Source organism: Stegostoma tigrinum, chromosome 11 (assembly GCF_030684315.1).
Source record: "Stegostoma tigrinum isolate sSteTig4 chromosome 11, sSteTig4.hap1, whole genome shotgun sequence".
Lineage (NCBI taxonomy): Eukaryota > Metazoa > Chordata > Chondrichthyes > Orectolobiformes > Stegostomatidae > Stegostoma > Stegostoma tigrinum.
This window is the reverse complement of record NC_081364.1, coordinates 17,201,934-17,220,784: the sequence shown is the minus strand read 5'-3', so window position 1 is coordinate 17,220,784 and position 18,851 is coordinate 17,201,934. Positions and strand designations below refer to the sequence as shown.

Genomic DNA, 18,851 nt, shown 5'->3' with positions numbered 1-18,851 from the left:
TGACCTCTACTTTGCCAAGGCCTGGCACCAGCTCCCTATATACATACATTCCCCATGAAGATGGCCTAAAGGCCCTCAGCTTCTTTCTGTAGGCCCGACCAGTCCCTCTCTACTGACACCCTTATCCGTTTAGCACAACTCCGCCTCACCCTCAACAACTTCCCCCACTTCCTACAGACAAAGAGGGTGGCCATGGATACCTGCATGGGCCTAAGTTATGTCCGCCTCTTTGTAGGTAACGTGGAACAGCCCCTCTTCCGTACCTACACTGGCCCTAAACCCCACCTCTTCCCCAGATACATTGATCACTGTATCGGTGCCGCCTTGTGTTCCCACAAGGAACTCGAACAGTTCATCCACTTTACGAAAAACTTTCACCCCAACCTTAAGTTCACCTGGACCATCTCCGATACCTCTCTCTTCTTCCTGGAACTCTATGTCTCCATCTCAGGCAACCTCCTGGAAACCGATATCTATCTCAAACCTACCGACTCCCACAGCTACCTAGAATACACCTCCTCTCACCCACCTTCCTGCAAAAATGCTATCGACTATTACCAATTCCTTCGCCACTCCGCTGCATCTGCTCCCGAGATGAGACATTCCACTCCTGGACAAGGACTGCAACTTCCCCTCCAGTGGTCAAAAAAACCCTCGACTGCATCTCTTTCTCATTTCCTGCAACTCACCCCACACACACCCTCCCTGCAATAACAACAAAGACAGGATTCCCCCTGGCCCTCATGTACCACCCCACTAACCTCTGGATTCAACGCATCATCCTCTGCTACTAATGCCACCTGCAATCTGATCCCACTACCAAGGACATTTTTCCCTCCTCACCCTTGCCTTCCAGAGGGACCACTCTCTCCCTCATCCGCTTCACACTAGCCCCACCACCCTGGCACTTGTCCCTGTAACTGCAGGAAGTGCTACACCTGCCCTTACACCTCCCCCTCACCCCCATCCCAGGCCCCAAGACAACCTTCCACATGAGCAAATGTGCAGGTGAACATCTATTTAATGTGGTATATTGTATCCGCTGTTCCCGATGAGGCCTCCTCTACATTGGTGGGAAATCAAGCGGAGGCTTGCAGACCGCTTTGTGGAGCATCTACGCTCGGTTCGCAACCAACAACTGCACCTCCCAGTCACAAACCATCTCCCATTCCTTGGTTGACATGTCCATCCTGGACCACCTCCAGTGCCACAATGACGCCACCTGAAGTTTGCACGAACAGCGTCTCATATTTCGCTTGAGAACCCTGCAGCCGAATGGTCTCAATGTGGACTTCACAAGCTTCAAAATCTCCCCAACCCCCAACCTCATCCCAATACCAGCCCAGCTCGTCCCCAGCTTCTTGACATGTCCATCTTTTCTCCCACCTCACTGACCAACTCCTACCCCCACCTCCTACCTATCAGCCTCATCCCTGCCTCCTTGATCTATCTGTCTTCCCTTGAATGACCAACCCCTATGCTACCTCCCCACCTACACTCATCTTTAATGCCTCCATCCCTGTCTCCTTGACCTGTCTGTCTCCTCTCCACCGATCTGCTCCTTTGTCCACCTATGATCATTCCCCCCACTTCTCTCTACTTATTTTGGAGACCCCTTCCCCTCCCCCATTTCTGAAGAAGGGTCCAGACCTGAAATGTCAGCTTTCCTGCTCCTCTGATGCTGCCTAACCTGCTGTGTTCATCCAGCTGTACACCTTGTTATCTCAGATTCTCCAACATCGGCAGTTCCTACTATCTGTGAGAAGTTTGTGTTTTTTTTAAAAAAGAAATTCACACAAATGCATCATGGGGTGGCATGGTGGCTCAGTGGTTAACTACTGCTGCCTCACAGCACCAGGGACCATAACACCATAAGACCACAAGACATAGGAGTGGAAGTAAGGCCATTCGGCCCATCAAGTCCACTCCACCATTTAAATCATGGCTGATGGGCATTTCAACACCACTTCCCTGCACTCTCCCCGTAGCCCTTGATTCCTTTTGAGATCAAGAATTTGTCGAACTCTGCCTTGAAGGCATCCAACGTCCCAGCCTCCACTGCACTCTGCAGCAATGAATTCCACGAGCCCACCACTCTCTGGCTGATGAAATGTCGTCTCATTTCAGTTTTAAATTTACCCCCTCTAATTTTAAGGCTGTGCCCATGGGTCCTAGTCTCCCCGCCTAACGGAAACAACTTCCTGGCATTCACCCCTTCTAAACCATACATTATCTTGTAAGTTTCTATTAGATCTGCCCTCAACCTTCTAAACTCTAATGAGTACAATCCCAGGATCCTTAGCCGTTCATCATACGCTAAACCTACCATTCCAGGGATCATCCCTGTGAATCTCTGCTGGACACGCTCCAGGGCTAGTATGTCCTTCCTGAGGTGTGGGGCCCAAAAAAGTTTGATTCCAGCCTCAAGTGACTGTCTGTGTGGAGTTTGCATATTCTCCACATGTCTGTGTGGGTTTCCTCCTACTGTCCAAAGATGTGCAGGTTAGGTGAATTGGCCATGCTAAATTGCCCATAGGAATGTATAGATATGGTGCATTATGGGGGATGGGGCTGGGTGTGATGTTCTGAGGTTTGGTATGGATTTGTTGGGCCGAAGGCCTGTTTCCACACTGTAGGGATTCCATTCTTTGAAGACAAATCATGATTATTTCCCTACTTAGAATTTTAGACGGGTGAGGCCTCTATTCAGGCCTCGTTCAATCAATATTGTTGTGTAAAGGGAGGTTTATATCAGAATAGAAATAAAACAGAGAAAGATATGTATTTATGTAGCAACTTTGAGGATTTCAGAGCAATCCAAAATGCTTTACTGAGAAATGTAGTTGCTGAAGTCATGTAGGAAACATTCTAGCATGAAATGAGAAAAGAGGGAGCCTTCTTGTAATGAAATATTGAGTTTGTTGTTGTATAATAATTACTTTTTCCTGGCATTGATGTAAGTTTTGATAATCTGCTAATATATTTTCTAACAGATATTATGGTTAAACAGGAAATGCCGGAACCTAAGTGACAAGGGGAAAAGTGTATGCTTAAATGAACAATTATCAGTGAAACCATTAGCATTTTGCAAATGTATCTTGCCTCACTGAACACTTGGTCTAGTAATTAAGGCAAATTTGACAAGTGATCCAATAAGTGTGAATTGCAAGAAAAAAATTGAACTCTTCGTTGGAAAGTAATATGGCAAATCAGCACATATTTTCTCCAATAAGTTGTTCATTACTTAATTGGTTTGCGCTCCTTTTTGAATACTTGCTAATTTGTAATGTTCTCTAATTCTGACAGAAGGTTCAGCCCTGAAGCATTAACTCATCTGCTCTTTCCACCTGATCTGTTGAGTATTTCAACAATTTCTTCTTACATTAAAAATTAGCGTTGACTCTTCAACGGTGAAGAATGGCTTTCTTATGGCAGTGGTTCTGAATTCTGATCAAACATTGACACTATACTAGTTTGATGGTTTGATCTAACATCACCCTAATTGAGGACAGCAACGCTATGGGCTTTGAGACTTCCAAGAACTGAGAAATGTATGATGATTCTGGAAAGCTGTGTTCATATGCCTTAATATGACCAGTTTGCAGCTCTGTGGAAATAGTGCACTGTAAAAGGGCAATATTACTTGATAAAACACGTCACTTGAACTGGTAAACCAAGATACATAAAATTAGTGACACAATGATAAAACTCCATTGGACCTGTTCATTTCAACTATTCCAACCTTTGTTCACATTTTTGCCTCTAGCAAATTCCCCTTTCTCCTGCTGCATCTGGCACTTCTGATTATCGCTGTGCTAAAACACAGTAGCAGTTTAAATCATGTCTGTAAAAACACATATTTACTTCTGAATTATTTCCACTTTGGTCTGTGTAAGAGTTAGAGGACACAACAATAGAATCCCTACAGTGTGGAATCAGGCCATTCAGTCCATACCAACCCTTTGAAGAGCATTCCAGTCAGGACTACCCTCTAACCCTATCTCTGTATTTCCCATGGCTAATCTACCCAGCCTACAAATTCCTGGACTCTATGGGAAATTTAGCAAGGGCAAGCTACCTTAGCTTACATATTTTGGACTGTGGGAGGGATCCGGAGGGAACATACACAGGGAAAATGTGCAAACTCTACACAGTCAGTCGCCTGAGGGTGGACTTGAACCTGGGTCCAGTACTAACCACTGAGCCACCATGCCATCCTAAGTGAAAGGGAAGGTTAGGATAGAAGAGGTTCTGGAGTGGTATACTGCTTCCAATTTGTATTGATAGACCCCTATTCTTTAGACAAGGGAACATATGTGATTCCTTGAGGATTACTGTGGCTTGATAAAACTTCGGATGTTCCTCTCTAAGTACACTGTGTAAGTGATTATATTGCGCATTGTTAAAAGCCTAACCAAATGAGCTCCTGCCCCAATAACATTTCCTGGTTAGCCCCAGATATTTCTAATGAGATGCACATTTTTGACATTCCATTGATAGTTTGTAATGTAAAGATCACATAATAAAGTAATGATTGGACTTCAGTGACAACAGCTCAGTGCTTATAGGCAAGAGGAGGGTGGAGATTGTAATCACCTCTTAAGTTTTATTCACAAAAGCAAGACACTTGGGATATACAGCAGTCCATATATCTCAATCATGTTACCCAGCAAAACTAGGAATAATGGGAAGCAGAGGGTAAACTTTCCATTGATTGCTGTCATGCTTCAGACAAAGGAAGATGATGTGGTTGAATCATCTCAGCTCCAGAACATCTCTGCAGGAGTTCCTCCAGGTAATGTCTTAGGCTCAACCATCTTCAGCTGATTTATCAATATACGTCCCTCATCATATGATCAGAAGTGGGGATGTTCATCAATGTTCAGCATCATTTGTGACTCCTCTGCTACTGAAACAGTACATGTCCAAATGCAGTAAGACCTGGATATCATTCAGCCTTGGGTTGATAATTGGCAAGTGACATTTGCAACATACAAATGCCAGGCAGTGACCATCTCCAGCAAGAGAGAATTCAAACATTGCCTATGATATTCAGCGCCATTACCATCATGGATAACACCCCTACTGCCAGTTGTCAACATCATGGGGGTTACTATTAACCAGAGAGTAACCAGACCAACCATATAAATACAGTGGCTACAAGAACAAGTCAGGGCTGGGAATTCTGTGGGAGTTACTCACTTTGACTCCTAAAAACCTGCCCCCTACCTACAGTAGTCTGATAGAGTAGTTGACACTAGCTAGATAGGTGTAGCTCCAACAACACTGAAGAAGTTTGAATCTCTCCAGGCTAAAGCAACCACTTGACTGGTATCCCATCCACCACCCTTCAGCATTCAGTATCACCAATGCATTGTAGCAGCCTGTGAGCCATCTACAACATGCATTGCAGTAACGCCCCAAGTCTCTTCTTTGACAGCACCTTCTAAACAGGTGACTTATTGTCAAGAAGGAGAGGGCCATGGATACATGGGAATATCACCACCTGCAAGTTCATCTCTAAGTCATACACTGTCCTGACTTGGAACTCAATTGTCATTCCTTCAGTATCGCTAGATCAAAATCCTGGAACTCTATCTACAACACGTGGACTGCAGCGGTCTAAGAAGGCAACTCTCCAGGACCTTGTTGAGACACTTAGAGAGAGGCCAGTGATGCCTATATACAATGAAAGAACTCAATATAGTGTTTCAGTGTCTATGTTGTAGTGTTCGTGTGCGAAGGATGCTGCCACCAATCATCTTTCCCTGACTAGGTCAAAGGGGCTTCTTGTTTTGCAAAGCTAGAGGGACAGCTACTTGTGAGTCACGACTCGGGGCTTTTACCTTAATAGGTATTTTTAGTGCATGATAGCAATTTGGTTTTACATTGCTACTAAAGCTACGGGGAGATATTGTTAACACACCAGGCCTCTTCAAGATCCAGTTATCCTTCCATTTTCTCCACTCCAGACTGTACAATAGCATCAGATTGGGTGAAGCTCAATGCAATCACCAACATTAACCCTTCCAGAATTGTTACCTTATAAAATGTGAGAGAGGAAAATAGAAAGAAGTCAACAAGGAGAGAATTTGTCTTAAGAGAAATTGATGCTGACAGAAGGTGCAGTGGGAAAAGAGGCAAGGAAAAAAGAAGAAAGGACAGATTAGTTGTTCAAACAGGCTATAAGAGTGTTTATTTTACGTCTTATGTAAAGGCACAAATACCATATTTGCACCTCAATATGTGTACGCTATTCTGATGGATGAGCACTTTTCTAAGTTAGCTAAGGAGTCCACAGCAATGTACCTCCACTACTTCCTCAAACTGATAATAAAATGTGAGGCTGGATGAACACAGCAGGCCAAGCAGCATCTCAGGAGCACAAAAGCTGACGTTTCGGGCCTAGACCCTTCATCAGAGGTCTTTAAGGCAGCTTTTATACTCTACTTGTTTCCTCCTGATTTGGCTGGGTTTATCGAATTCAATTTCGCAACTTGATACGTGCCGATTTGAACTTATAAATCATTGAGTTGCTGGGTTTGATTCCATTTATTACTACACAACCATACTCTAGCTGATTGTGATCTTAAAAACAAAACATCAGTTTGAGGAAGAAATAGTATCAGAGATAATGGGAACTGCAGCTCTGATGAAGGGTCTAGGCCCGAAACGTCAGCTTTTGTGCTCCTGAGATGCTGCTTGGCCTGCTGTGTTCATCCAGCCTCACATTTTATTATCTTGGAATTCTCCAGCATCTGCAGTTCCCATTATCTCTGATACTATTTCTTCCTCAAACTGATGTTTTGTTTTTAAGATCACAATCAGCTAGAGTATGGTTGTGTAGTAATAAATGGAATCAAACCCAGCAACTCAATGATTTACAAGTTCAAATCGGCACGTATCAAGTTGCGAAATTGAATTCGATAAACCCAGCCAAATCAGGAGGAAACAAGTAGAGTATAAAAGCTGCCTTAAAGACCTCTGATGAAGGGTCTAGGCCCGAAACGTCAGCTTTTGTGCTCCTGAGATGCTGCTTGGCCTGCTGTGTTCATCCAGCCTCACATTTTGTTGTCTTAAAGACCTTCACATGATTCCCAGCCCCATGTTATGTAGTCAGTCTTTAATGCTGTTAAGGGAAGCCAGGAACATTGTGTTTCCAATGCCAAGAACAGCAAAATTATTGCATTTTAGAGAACACTTTTGAAGGAAAAAGGAAAGTCAGTCTCATTCAAGGATTGCATAAAGGCATTCGCTTATCTCCAAATAGAAGTAGCTTGAAAAATCTAAAATTATTACTTGAAAAGGAACCCTTTCAGTTAATCTATCTTTCTATGATTCGAGCAGAGGTGAATTATCAGGAATTCATCTCGAGTGTGAAATTAAAATATTACAGATTGTGAGTAAATATTATTCAAGAACAATATTATCTGAAGAAAATTGAATAGCTGTCCTGGCAAAATGAAGCCTAAGTTACTTATGTAAGAGGGAATAAACATGAGATGGATAATGAGCAGTATTAAAAGAGTATGGAAATTCAGCAATACAAAAGAGAAAATAATCAGAAGCTCTCTTGTCTCCTTGTGGTATGAAGTGGTTTCTTTATTTTAACGTCATTCCAACTACACAGAAGCTAAAAATTGCATCGCTTATATTTAACATTATTTTGTTAAACTAATATACCTAAAAGATGAAAATTTGCTTGAATTAATGACACAATATCTGTCCTGAAATGATCAAAAACTGTTGTACATATAGACTTTTTTTTCAAATTACAGACTTATTTTCAGATACAGCACAGTAACTGTGGTATAAAAGAAACAAGAGATTTACAGCTTTACCCAGTATCAAGAGGAAATTGTAATAAACATGTAGTCAAATGACTGGTCAATCAGAGGGCTCAATGGTTGTTAATGCTGGCTTCACAGGTTCTTTGATATCATAAATGTGTGACTACTGTCACATTTGAGAGAATTGATTGGTTGCAATCAATTATTAGGTTGATTTATCAATATTTACAATCAATGTTATGATATAAAAAGGGTCCAAATGGAAACCAGAATATGAGAGGACCACTCTAATGATATCTTATCCCAACCAAGTTTGGTGAATTCTAGTTCTGCTTGGTTGGTGGGACATCTAAATGAGTTTGGATAACCCTCTGATACTTAAAGAGAAGGTATTTTCATTGTCCTCCTGGGTCATACACTGCCACTCCCTATCACATGAGAGGCAGCACTTCACTTCACCAGAATGTCTTTGTTTACCTGGCTTCTTTTTGTACAAATTTCAGTCTTAGGATGTGCAATGTGCAATAGTTCCCAAAATCCCTTCTGCCTTCGCTCCTTCAACCAGGAAGGGCATGATCCTTGTGACTTTCAAACACTATACTTATTCCTTTAGTAACAATGATTGAATGTTCTAGGCAATGGGGTTTCTTGTCTCTCTGTTTTCTTCTTGAGTGGATGGCCTAGCAAATAGGCCTCCTTGCTTTCATCCTTCCTTCTTTGGCAGAGAGAATGGAAAGGTCAGTAATTAGGCTTGTTGTTTCAGTTCTTTGTTCCTTCCCAGTTGTATATAAGATATATAAGGAAGCCTGAGCAACGAATTCTCTTATAGCTGTATCTCTGTACGAAGAAATATTAAATGCTGGGTGATGAAAGAACCTACTTCTGGATGCCAAACTTTAGCTTGCAGGACAGAATGGGAGACACCACAAATTTTTGACAGTGTGTGTGTTATAATGGACTAATAGGTACAGTACTCCTACTGGATGAGACTGTTCATGATGGTTATAAGTAATGCTTCCCTATTTCCCCAACACTGGAGGATCTAGCAACCCAACTGAGTTTTGATAAAACGACAATGAAACCCAAGAATCTGGAAACTTAGCACCCAGGGATAGTTTGACACAATGAAAGCCTACTCATTGCTAACAAGAGCTGATTCAATGAAAGAAGAGAAGATTGTCTACCGATAAAACCAGAATTTTGAACTCCTGTCCATTCGAACTAGACTTTTGACATGCCTCTAAGAAAAATCACAAGCACTAGTTCCTTAACATTCTAGTGCCTATTGTCATTGTTAAAAGATATTTTTGGATGAGGTGTAATGCAGTGACAGAAAACAATGTATGTTTAGTCTGAAGGTGTTTTCAAGGACTAAAAAAACACAGCACAGGTCAGTAATGATCTTCGTTCTTGAAGCAGAAATGAAAACAAACTTTAATTCAGAACACAGTGGACCTTTAAGGACAATTTTGCTTTCAAGTTTGGCTAATGTACTTGTCCAGTTTATGGCATTTATTATCTTTGTGCCACTTCCTTGGAACAAGAAATATATCCAGCTACCGGATAACAATCTTCTCATAAGAGGTGAATTTTTTGATATTGCTTCTTACTTCTATAATTGTTGCACTTTTGTTACAAGTTAGAATTGTGCTGAAGTGTGATTCCTTTGAACTTTTATACTGCATGCATTCACCATGTCCCCGAAATAAGTGATCAGTCACTTCAATTTTTGAAAATTTGATTAGAAGCAGATTTTAAAATAATATTGGTGGATTGGTATTCTGTATAAACAATTCAAATATATTAAACAACAATCAGAACTATCATCACCTCATTCCATAGTTGAGGACAGACACGGACATAATGGTGTAATGGTAATGTTATTGGAGTAGTATTCAGACTAATTCTCAGTGGGGCTCAAATCTCACCACGATAATGGGACACATTGAAATTCAATTCCGAAAATCTGGAATTGAAATTGATCTTAACATTGGTGACCACAGAACTATTGTTGACTGGTGTTAAAACCCATTTGATTCACCAATAATCATCAAGGAAGGAAATCTATCTTCCTTAGCTGGTCTGGCCTACACATGATTCCAGATCTCCAACAATACGCTTGAGCTTTAGGTGACTCTGAAATGGTTGAGCAAGCCATTCTCTTCAAGGGCATTTAGGGATGGGCAACAAATGCTGGTCTTGCCAGTGGTGCCCATATCCCAAGTTATAATAAATCATATATTTTTAAAATTTGCAACTAATCTTCCATTGAGATGCACTGCAGCAACCACCCAGCCATTGTAATACTAGAAGGACAACAATGCAAAAGTTAAACCTTCAAGTAGTTCATTTAATTCAATATTCAATATTTTAGTGAACAATTTCAGCCCGTACCAAGCAAAGCAAAATGGTGGTTATGGTCTAAGGCTTTGCAGCTTGTGCTTCTTTAATGTTTTGTGACATACATAGACATTAAAATCATCTCTGAAGTCTGGCAGGAGTACTAAAAGATCAGGGTATTGTAGACCTATTATAATTTTTTTTAGCAAATGTGTGATATTTCTAGTGAACTGTGACTGAGTGTCTGGCTGCCTCCTCACTGCAAGTATGTGGTTACTTGTGAACACAATGGAGAATGGCTTTATTACAAATAATAGTTCTAATTGCCTGTTTTTGAAATTTGTGTAGATCTCGAGACACGTAGCAAAGGTAATTTTACCAATGCTTATTAAATTTTGTTGGTTTTATGCAGATTGCATAGAGTCATAGGATTCTGGGTCATCCTGGCTGTATTTTGTACTGGAGTGATTCTGGTTTCTGTTGAGGTTGCAGACTCTGGATTCTGGAATTTGAGATGTAAAAGACCAGATGGTGTAGTGCAGTCATAATGTCACCATAGTACCAGAGGGACGCTCTCTCATTAGACCAAGATAACTGGTGGTGGTTTAACCTGAGCATCACCACAGCACAGGCAAAGGGCAAACTTGAGAAGATGAGATCTTCACATAGACCTCAGCTGATACAGGAATTGAGCCAATGCTGCTGGCATCATTGCACTTCACAAACCATCCATCCAGCCAACTGAGCTAACTGCCTTCCTGGTGCAGTCACGCAGCTGGATTAAGCTGGGCTCCATGGCTTCCCAGTCACTTTGTGGAAATTAGAGACTAAATGATAATGGACAGTAGACTGTCACTCCAAGTATACTTTGGTCTTCAATACCACAATCATGGCAGGAAATAATTGTGTGGGATGGGGCAATTTGATACTGGAACTTACTTGGAGGAACACACTTGTCAATTTTCACTGCAGAACAAAATTTGTTGTTCAGGGCTAAGATGATAGGACAGCATGATGGCTCAGTGGTTAGCACTGCTGCATTACAGTGCCAGGGACCCAGGCTTGATTCGAACCTTGGACAATTGTCAGTGTGGAGTTTGCACATTTTCAGCGTGGGATCCCCCAGTTGCTCTGGTTTCCTTCCACAGTCTAAAGATGTGCAAGCTAGGTGGATTGGCTATGCTAAATTGCCCACAGTGTTCAGGGATGTGTAGGTTGGGTGGATTAACCACCGTAAATTCAGGGTTATCGGGATGGGGTAGGTCCGATTGGGGTGCTCTTTGAGGGGGGTCTGTGTGGATTTGATGGGCTAAATGGCCTGCTTCCACACTGTATGGATTCTATAATGCTACGAGAGGTGGTCCAGAAGCAAATTTTAAGTAAACAGCCACATTGTGCAGGCCACCGAGTATCCAAAGATGTGTAGTTTTATTTAATCTATGTTTCACAATGTTAGCTTTCACAAAGTTAAGTCTCGTCTAAACAACTTTTCTTTCTCAAATAAAATCATGCTCACTACAATACACTATTTTGCATAAGATTCTGTTTAATATTTTTGTTTATAGTTCAGGTTAAGGGGCATGTGAATCCGGCCTCTGTCCCTGCTATAATGCCTCTTTCACACACAGAAAACAAAAGTGCTGAAAATACTCAGCAGTTCAGACAATATCTGTGGAGAGAAGTAGAATTAATATTTCAGGTCAATGAGCTTTCATGGGAACTCTGATGATTGGTCTTTGACCTGAAATGTTAACTCTGTTTCCCTATGCACAGATGCTGCCTGACCTGCCGAGTATTTTCAGCATTTTTGTTTTCTGTTTCAGAAATCCAGCATCTGGGGAGATTTGCCTTGTAGATCTTTCACTGCCTGCATTCCCATTCCATTAAAAGCTTGATGTAAAGAACTGTATTCTTTCCCAGCCATTAGATATTTCTAATTGGTCTTACTATGTAATAACATAGCAGTGATTGGAAATCCTCCAGGCCACCAGATATGGAACTCAGAACAAAGTGAAGATATTTCTCTTTGAGGCAAACCATATTTTTAAGATCAATTCCAGTTTAAATCATTGTTGGTTAAATAGAAGAGATTAAATGGTGGTTAGTCAGACTCCAGTCATATACCTTCTAGTCAGAGTTTTATTTCGGCTCACTCACTATAAAATTTAGCTCTACTGACTATGTGTTCTCCCATATATATAGTATATATTTATAAATTTATAATACACCCAGTCAAGCTCACACTAATTCATTTATCACTATCATCAGTTCTCTAGTTTCATTTGGTCTCAGGATTTCTTTTCCTATTCTCCACAGTGATAATAGTGTTGTCTGTGAGATAAATTGAGATTGATCTCATGAAATGTCCATTCTATCCATAAACCAATGGCCATACCAAAGATTTAACAAAAATCCATGGTCTCAAATCTGCTTCTGGGGAGAAAACATTTGTAGGCCTTCTATTGTTCTGTATTTTCATCTTTCCCATGTCTTGTACTGATGGTATCACCTGTCCTTGGTTGAAATCTACTTTCAGACCATTACAGCGTAATGCAAAATATTCCCTGCTTACTTCTTGTTTCTCATAAATGGAGATTTTGCAAAAAAAGTGTTGTGGAATTTTCCATTCTTCTCAACAGCTATTTAGGTAGCCAAATATTTAGGAGCAAACAAAGGATGTTGTCCTGACTGATGCATATTGCTCTGAAGCAAATTACTTGATGTAAATAATTTTACATGGTGTATCAGATTTAATAAGAAACAGAAGGACACTCAGTCCTACTACTGACTGACTTCAACTTACATCCTGATGCATTACCTGGAGTAGGTAGATGGGTCGAAAGCCCAGGCATTGTTCCTATGTTCTTAGATGAAAAGCACACTATGATCATTGTGCTGACCTTGATAATTGAAAATAGAATAATTACTGGATACAAGAAATGTCCTTCAAAACAAGAATTGTAAGTTAACAATGTCTGCACTCACATGAATATATCACACATCTCTAACTGGGGATTTTAGGTTTGGACAGTCAATTAATTGTTAGCTAACTTTTGGAAAGGATAAATGATGGATTAGGGGAATGGTAAGTTTCCTTGAAAAGATGCTCTGCTAACTTTTCATATTCAAAGAAATTTAAAAAAACACTCTAGTGACAAACCTTGCGGTTATGAGAATATGGTCTATAGTTTCTGCTGATATTTCTCCACAAGTGTTGTATAAAAAAGTTTCACCCACTGATTTCTCTTTGTAAATCATATTATTCAGCAGGACCTTTGCTACCTTGAGCAGAGCGTTCTCCTTTCCTTCACCAGGCTGGTATTATTAACAAGTTAATCAGTGCATGGGTTTGAGATAATATCTGATTTAACAAACATACTATTCACTGATTTAAAGATATTGATGCTCAGTACATCGTGCTGACCCCCAGTTATAGGCATTGCTGTCACTTGTCTATAGTGCCTTTGACAAAATATCAGGTGCATTTGCTCACTTGCCCCATTACAGGATAGGCAGAAAGATACCTTTAACATTATTACTGAAGCCCCCTTGATCAGTCATTTCTAGGACAGCTCTAAGGAAACTGCTTAAAGTAGGGCATGGATTAATTTAAACCCAATTTTCCGCCTTTTTAACTTTTACGATTTATGACTATTCATACAACCTTTTAAAAAGGCTACATTATTTCCCCCATTAATAATGGATCCAGCTGTTTATGAAATGGGATTGAAACCTTGCTCTAAAATACACTGAAAAGTCCAATTTGTGAAGGAAGCTGTTGAAAAGAAATGCTAAAATAAAAGCATGTCTAGTTTTTGGCAGGAACCAGTTCATCATCTCCGACTTGGACTGTCTCTTTCTCCTGTGGCAATTGATAAGAAGTGTTATATTGGATTAAAAGTTGGTTTGCCTTCTGTGGTCTGCATGAGATCTGCCTTGAGTTCTTTGTTTAAGAACAGTTCATTGCAGTATTAAACTTTGTGACTGCTTAGAAATACCGGGGACTGGCTCAAAAATGCAGTAAGTGCTGATGAGGCTTGCGATGTGCCTATTGATTGCGCATAAGGAGCAGGCCATTAGTCCTCATGTAGTTCTGGACCTGAACATGAATGTAATGTTTGATGGCTGATGCCACAGCTTTCATTGCAGCACCAATATCAACTGCACAAGATCATTCCATGGAAGCTTGGACTGCTGGCATACAACAGTTTCCGATGTTCGGGGGATTACAGAATGTCACTGCAGTCCAGCAATCTTTCCAAGACCTAACTGCTGAAATGCTGACCCCCACCCCTTCCATCACCCCCAGAGGGAAGTGGCTCCCTGGATGCCAAACCTGCTGTCCTCTTGTGCAGGCACAGGATTCAGTCTGCCAATTTGCTAGTGCCCTCGCTCGGCTGTCAGCCCAGACTGCTGCTGCTGCCCTTGCTACAATGGTGCAGTGTGCAGCTGGCCGTCCTGGGTCATGCTCAAAGCCTGCCCACTGATTCCTCCAATGAGAGTCAGCATGCTGGAGCCGTTGGGGTAGCACTGTGTAGAGAGAATCTAGACACAATGACAATGCACTAGGGTGTTAGTTGCTTCAATATGCGACATGGCATGGCTCTTTTTTTAGTGAATCGATTTAAAGTGTTCACTTCATGGTGTCTGACATAGTGAACAAGCAGCCATTGTGAGGGCCAGTGACTGAAAGAAGGTGAAATGTAGGACTGTTGGTGAATAGTGAATTAGGATTGTGGTACAGACATGTTCTGATGAATTCTTTATGGACAGCCTAGACCTGAAATGTCTACGTTACTCTCCAATTTCCTCTGCTGTCTTCTCCTCCTTTGCTGCACCATTTGGATTCTTGAGTGCAATCTATCTCAGTTCCAATGTGAGACTGGGCTGGCATGAGGTGTACAAGGCAAAGTGCAAACAGGCAATGGTACCTTGTCCCATGGGATGCCTGTATTCCTAGCAAAGTCATGTGGTTACTCTATCAGTTTTTTCCCATAAGTGGTGATAAAATGGAGTGAGATCTCTCCTTGTATAGACTCCCAATAATATAGCTTACTGAAAAGACAGTAGATCACATTTGCTGGAGTTTAGAAGAATGAGGAGAGGATCTTATAAAAACCTATAGAATATTAATAGGGCTAGAATGGATAAATGCGGGAAGGATGTTTCCAATGATTGTGATGCCCAGAAACAGGAGTCAAAGTCTAAGAATATGACTAGGTCATTTGGAACTGAGATGAGGAAAAATTTCTTCATTTAGACAGGGGTGAACCTATGGAATTCACAGCCACAGAAAGTGGTTGATGTTGCTTCTTAAAGGATTCAAGAAGGAGTTAGATGCCATTCTTAGGATTAAAGGGATGAAAGGGTATGGAGTGAAAGCAGGAACAGCGTACTGAGTTGGATGATCAGCCATGATCATAATGAATGCTGGAGCAGAAAAAATTGCTATGCTTTTATGTTTCACAGAGGCATTTCAAGCTGAATTTGAGGGAGGAAAATTGCTCCCTCACCCCCTAGCGCGACTATGACCTTCTGCTAAGATCCCTTGCTCCCCTCCTACTCTCCTTCCTTTTGAGTCTGTCCTACTTTGTTTGGACTCTGATCAAGCTATACTGTATTCTTATGGGCATGTCTCCTACTGCATCTGTGTTCAGAAGCACCTGGTTTTGTGCAGAAATCATAGAGTCGGTAAAAAATTCCTTCAGCACCTACCATGCTATAGACCATTGCAACTTGAAATAACTAAAAGGAAAGCACCAGACCCTTGTAGAATCATGCCGACAGTTAGAAAAAAAAAACTAGCAACTAACCTTTAAATAGTTGATGATTCCTTTAAATTGATTATGCAGGTTGGACAGTGATGTTTGGTGAAGTAGGGGTGGGGAGTGTGAGTCATCTTCCAGCTGCTGAATATGTGTTCAGCAGGGTTAATTTACAAGAGGGTATTAGCTGGAGTGCTAAACCCCAAGATGGCATGGCCGACTGCATGCTGACTGGCGTTGTGATCTGCTTGCTGTACATATTTCTGATAGATATACACAATGTGCGCTCCAATATGGAGCAATATGGTATCAGGCATATTTCATCCCATAGGCATGTGCACACCCATTCTGAAATCTCTGAGGGGCCTTGTGTTACATAAATATGTGCACAGGCCCAAATTTTTACCAAAGTATCTCAAATGCACATAAGGTCATCTATATGTGAAGCTTTTTGTTTTTGATGGACTGAAATTCCACAGTACATTTGAAACAGTGCCATGTAATTGAGACACAGGATCAATAGTTGTGTTTGCCATGAAATTGGACTCAGACCTTAACTCGCTTTTGTCATCAATAATGATGCACTGTGACCACAATGACCAGTAAAGCTTGAGCTGGGCTTTCGATGTCGGTCGGGAAAGCTGTGGTTCTTAACTGGATTTCAGTCATGACATTTTGATCAAAGTTAGGAAAACCAAAACGCAGGTGTTTCCCATAGACGACTCTGCATATCCGCCATTAGGCACATAGGCCACTTATAAAATGAAAGGTGACCATCAAGGCTGGTGCTACGAAACATAGATTATTGTTTTCTTTTTCCCTAAATAGGGCAGCAGATATGGATGTTGTGTGACATGAATTACCTGAATGATCTTATATAACTGCTCCAAGGCCAGGCACCAGCAAAATGAGGCTGTGCAGCGAAATGTGAGCTCAGCCTGACCAGCACTTCTACTCAATGTATCCCCTCAAACAGCACCTCTGCTGCATCTAGCCTGTGTCTCCCCTCTGCTTTCCCTTAGACTGTCAGGGAGGAAAGAAGGATTACAGTCTGATTGCAGCTAGAATTCATTCCTTGTGACTTGAAGACACTCGTTAAATTCATATTTTGTTTCTTTGAATTGCTGAAGATGCAGCTCCATATTCAGAATGAGAACAAGGGGAAGAGTCATGTTGAAAGGGAGGCTGGACAAAGAGGTAAAAAAGGACTGGAGCTGGCCATGAAACTGTACGAAATGTCTTCTCCGTATCTACTGCACCTTGGAGCAGATATTTGTTATGATATTTTCCTTTTGAAAATAAAGGAATTTAAAAAATTGAACCCTCAGTTAACACCAATTCCATTCCCCTTATACAGCCTGATCCACAGACCAGATGTTCTCTGAAACTGCCTCCTTCCAGTGGCACATTATGTACACGAATTTTAGCACCAAAAGTTAAGGCCCGTGTGAGTGTCGATTTTCATATCCATCACAGTTAGGTAATCTAACCAATACGTCTGAGGGTTAATAATTTAGGGATTGTTTAACATGAATGAGTTCTTTTGGTGTCTCAGAATTGAAGCAGGTCACATTTTGGGCTAGATAGGATCAGTTCTGAGGTTGAAGGTCAACACAGCTCTTGATTAATTTTGTGCCAAATCTATTGGCAGTGAGTAGATTCCACTCATGATTTGAAATAAGTTGGAAGAAGACCAATGAAAGCAGTGCAGAGACAGATTACCTTTTCTGTGTGTTATTCTTTATATACACATTAAGATGCCTGCTCTTCAGCCTAATACAGCATCATTCATTACCCCGGACACACCGTAGAAAGGGATAAATTAGTTATTTGGAACACAAGCACCAGTGAACATTACCTACACCAGTTCAGGTCTTTGAGTGATAGGGTGAACAGTATCAATATTGCCCTGTAATGCAGTTTGAACCCAGGAGCAGACAGGAATTTATAAAGTAGTTTGAGCATAGTGTTTTTTTTAAAAACTGATAATGCCTGCATGGTCTGTCCACTGTTGTTCCTGATATATAACAGAAGATCTACTCTGTAGCTTTCTGGCATGTAGCAACTTTTTGTTAAAATTCTTTACACATGTGCCACTAAATCCTATCTTACCCTGTATTTAGTAGAATTTACATTTTATATTTCGTCATTTTTAAACTCTGTACAGAAAAATATCAAATCAACTTTACAGTCTTGTAGTCAAAGTACAACAAGGTACAGAATCAGATACCAATACTGTGCTGTATACAAAGGTTGAATGCACCTAGTGTCTGCGAAGTCAATCCTGATTGGTGAATACATACTGTTTGATCCAGGGTCCTTGCAGCGTAGTACATCACTGGCTATTGTGTGGAGAATGTCCTAGTGGAAGCTTTTCTCTAGAGCAGCGATTTCCTACATCCTGTGGAGGAGGGAGCATGGCAGTCCTTGCAGATGTAATTTTTTTTTTGTTTTTACCTTGTGTCTTTGTTTTTCAATTTTGTTTTTGTGTTTCAGTAAAAAGATCTGTATTGTTGTATTGGTGCGGTACTTAAAGGCGTTTTAATTTCAGTGACGTTGGCAAGTAATGAGGCGTCTGCAACACTGGGTTTCAATCTGCGGAGGAGGAAGGAGGATAAAATGTATTAAGTGTGCGATTTCCAAAAGACAAACTAGAAGACAAACTCAGTCATTTAATGGCATAATTCCATGATAATGTATTAACACTTTGAGATGAGTAGACTTTTGATCCATCTATTCTAAACCAACTCATCCTCTAATATTCAAAAGAAAACAGGCAAAGTTTATCCAATCTCTCTTCATAGATAATACCTTCCAAACCAGGTCTCATCCTGGTAAACTGTTTCTGTACCCTCTCCAATGCCTTCACATCCTTCTGGTAGAGTGGGGACCAGAACTGTACGTAATATTGCAAATGTGGCGTAACTGAAGTTCTATACAGCTGCAAAATGACTGG

The 18,851-nt window shown here is 41.0% G+C and overlaps 1 protein-coding gene across 2 annotated transcripts in view; it reads right to left on the bottom strand.

Annotated features, from left to right (window-relative positions):
- The window catches only part of lhfpl4a (LHFPL tetraspan subfamily member 4a), a 240,592-nt gene that overhangs the window by 50,846 nt on the left and 170,895 nt on the right, over window positions 1-18,851 (bottom strand). Inside the window, exon 5 of one of the 2 annotated variants that reach the window (XM_048548044.2) lies at window positions 7,595-18,490. The exons of the other annotated variant lie outside the window; for it this stretch is intronic. The gene's annotated coding sequence lies outside the window, so the exon portion shown is untranslated. Of the gene's footprint in view, window positions 1-7,594; window positions 18,491-18,851 lie in introns of those variants that run through there. 2 annotated transcript variants of the gene reach the window in all.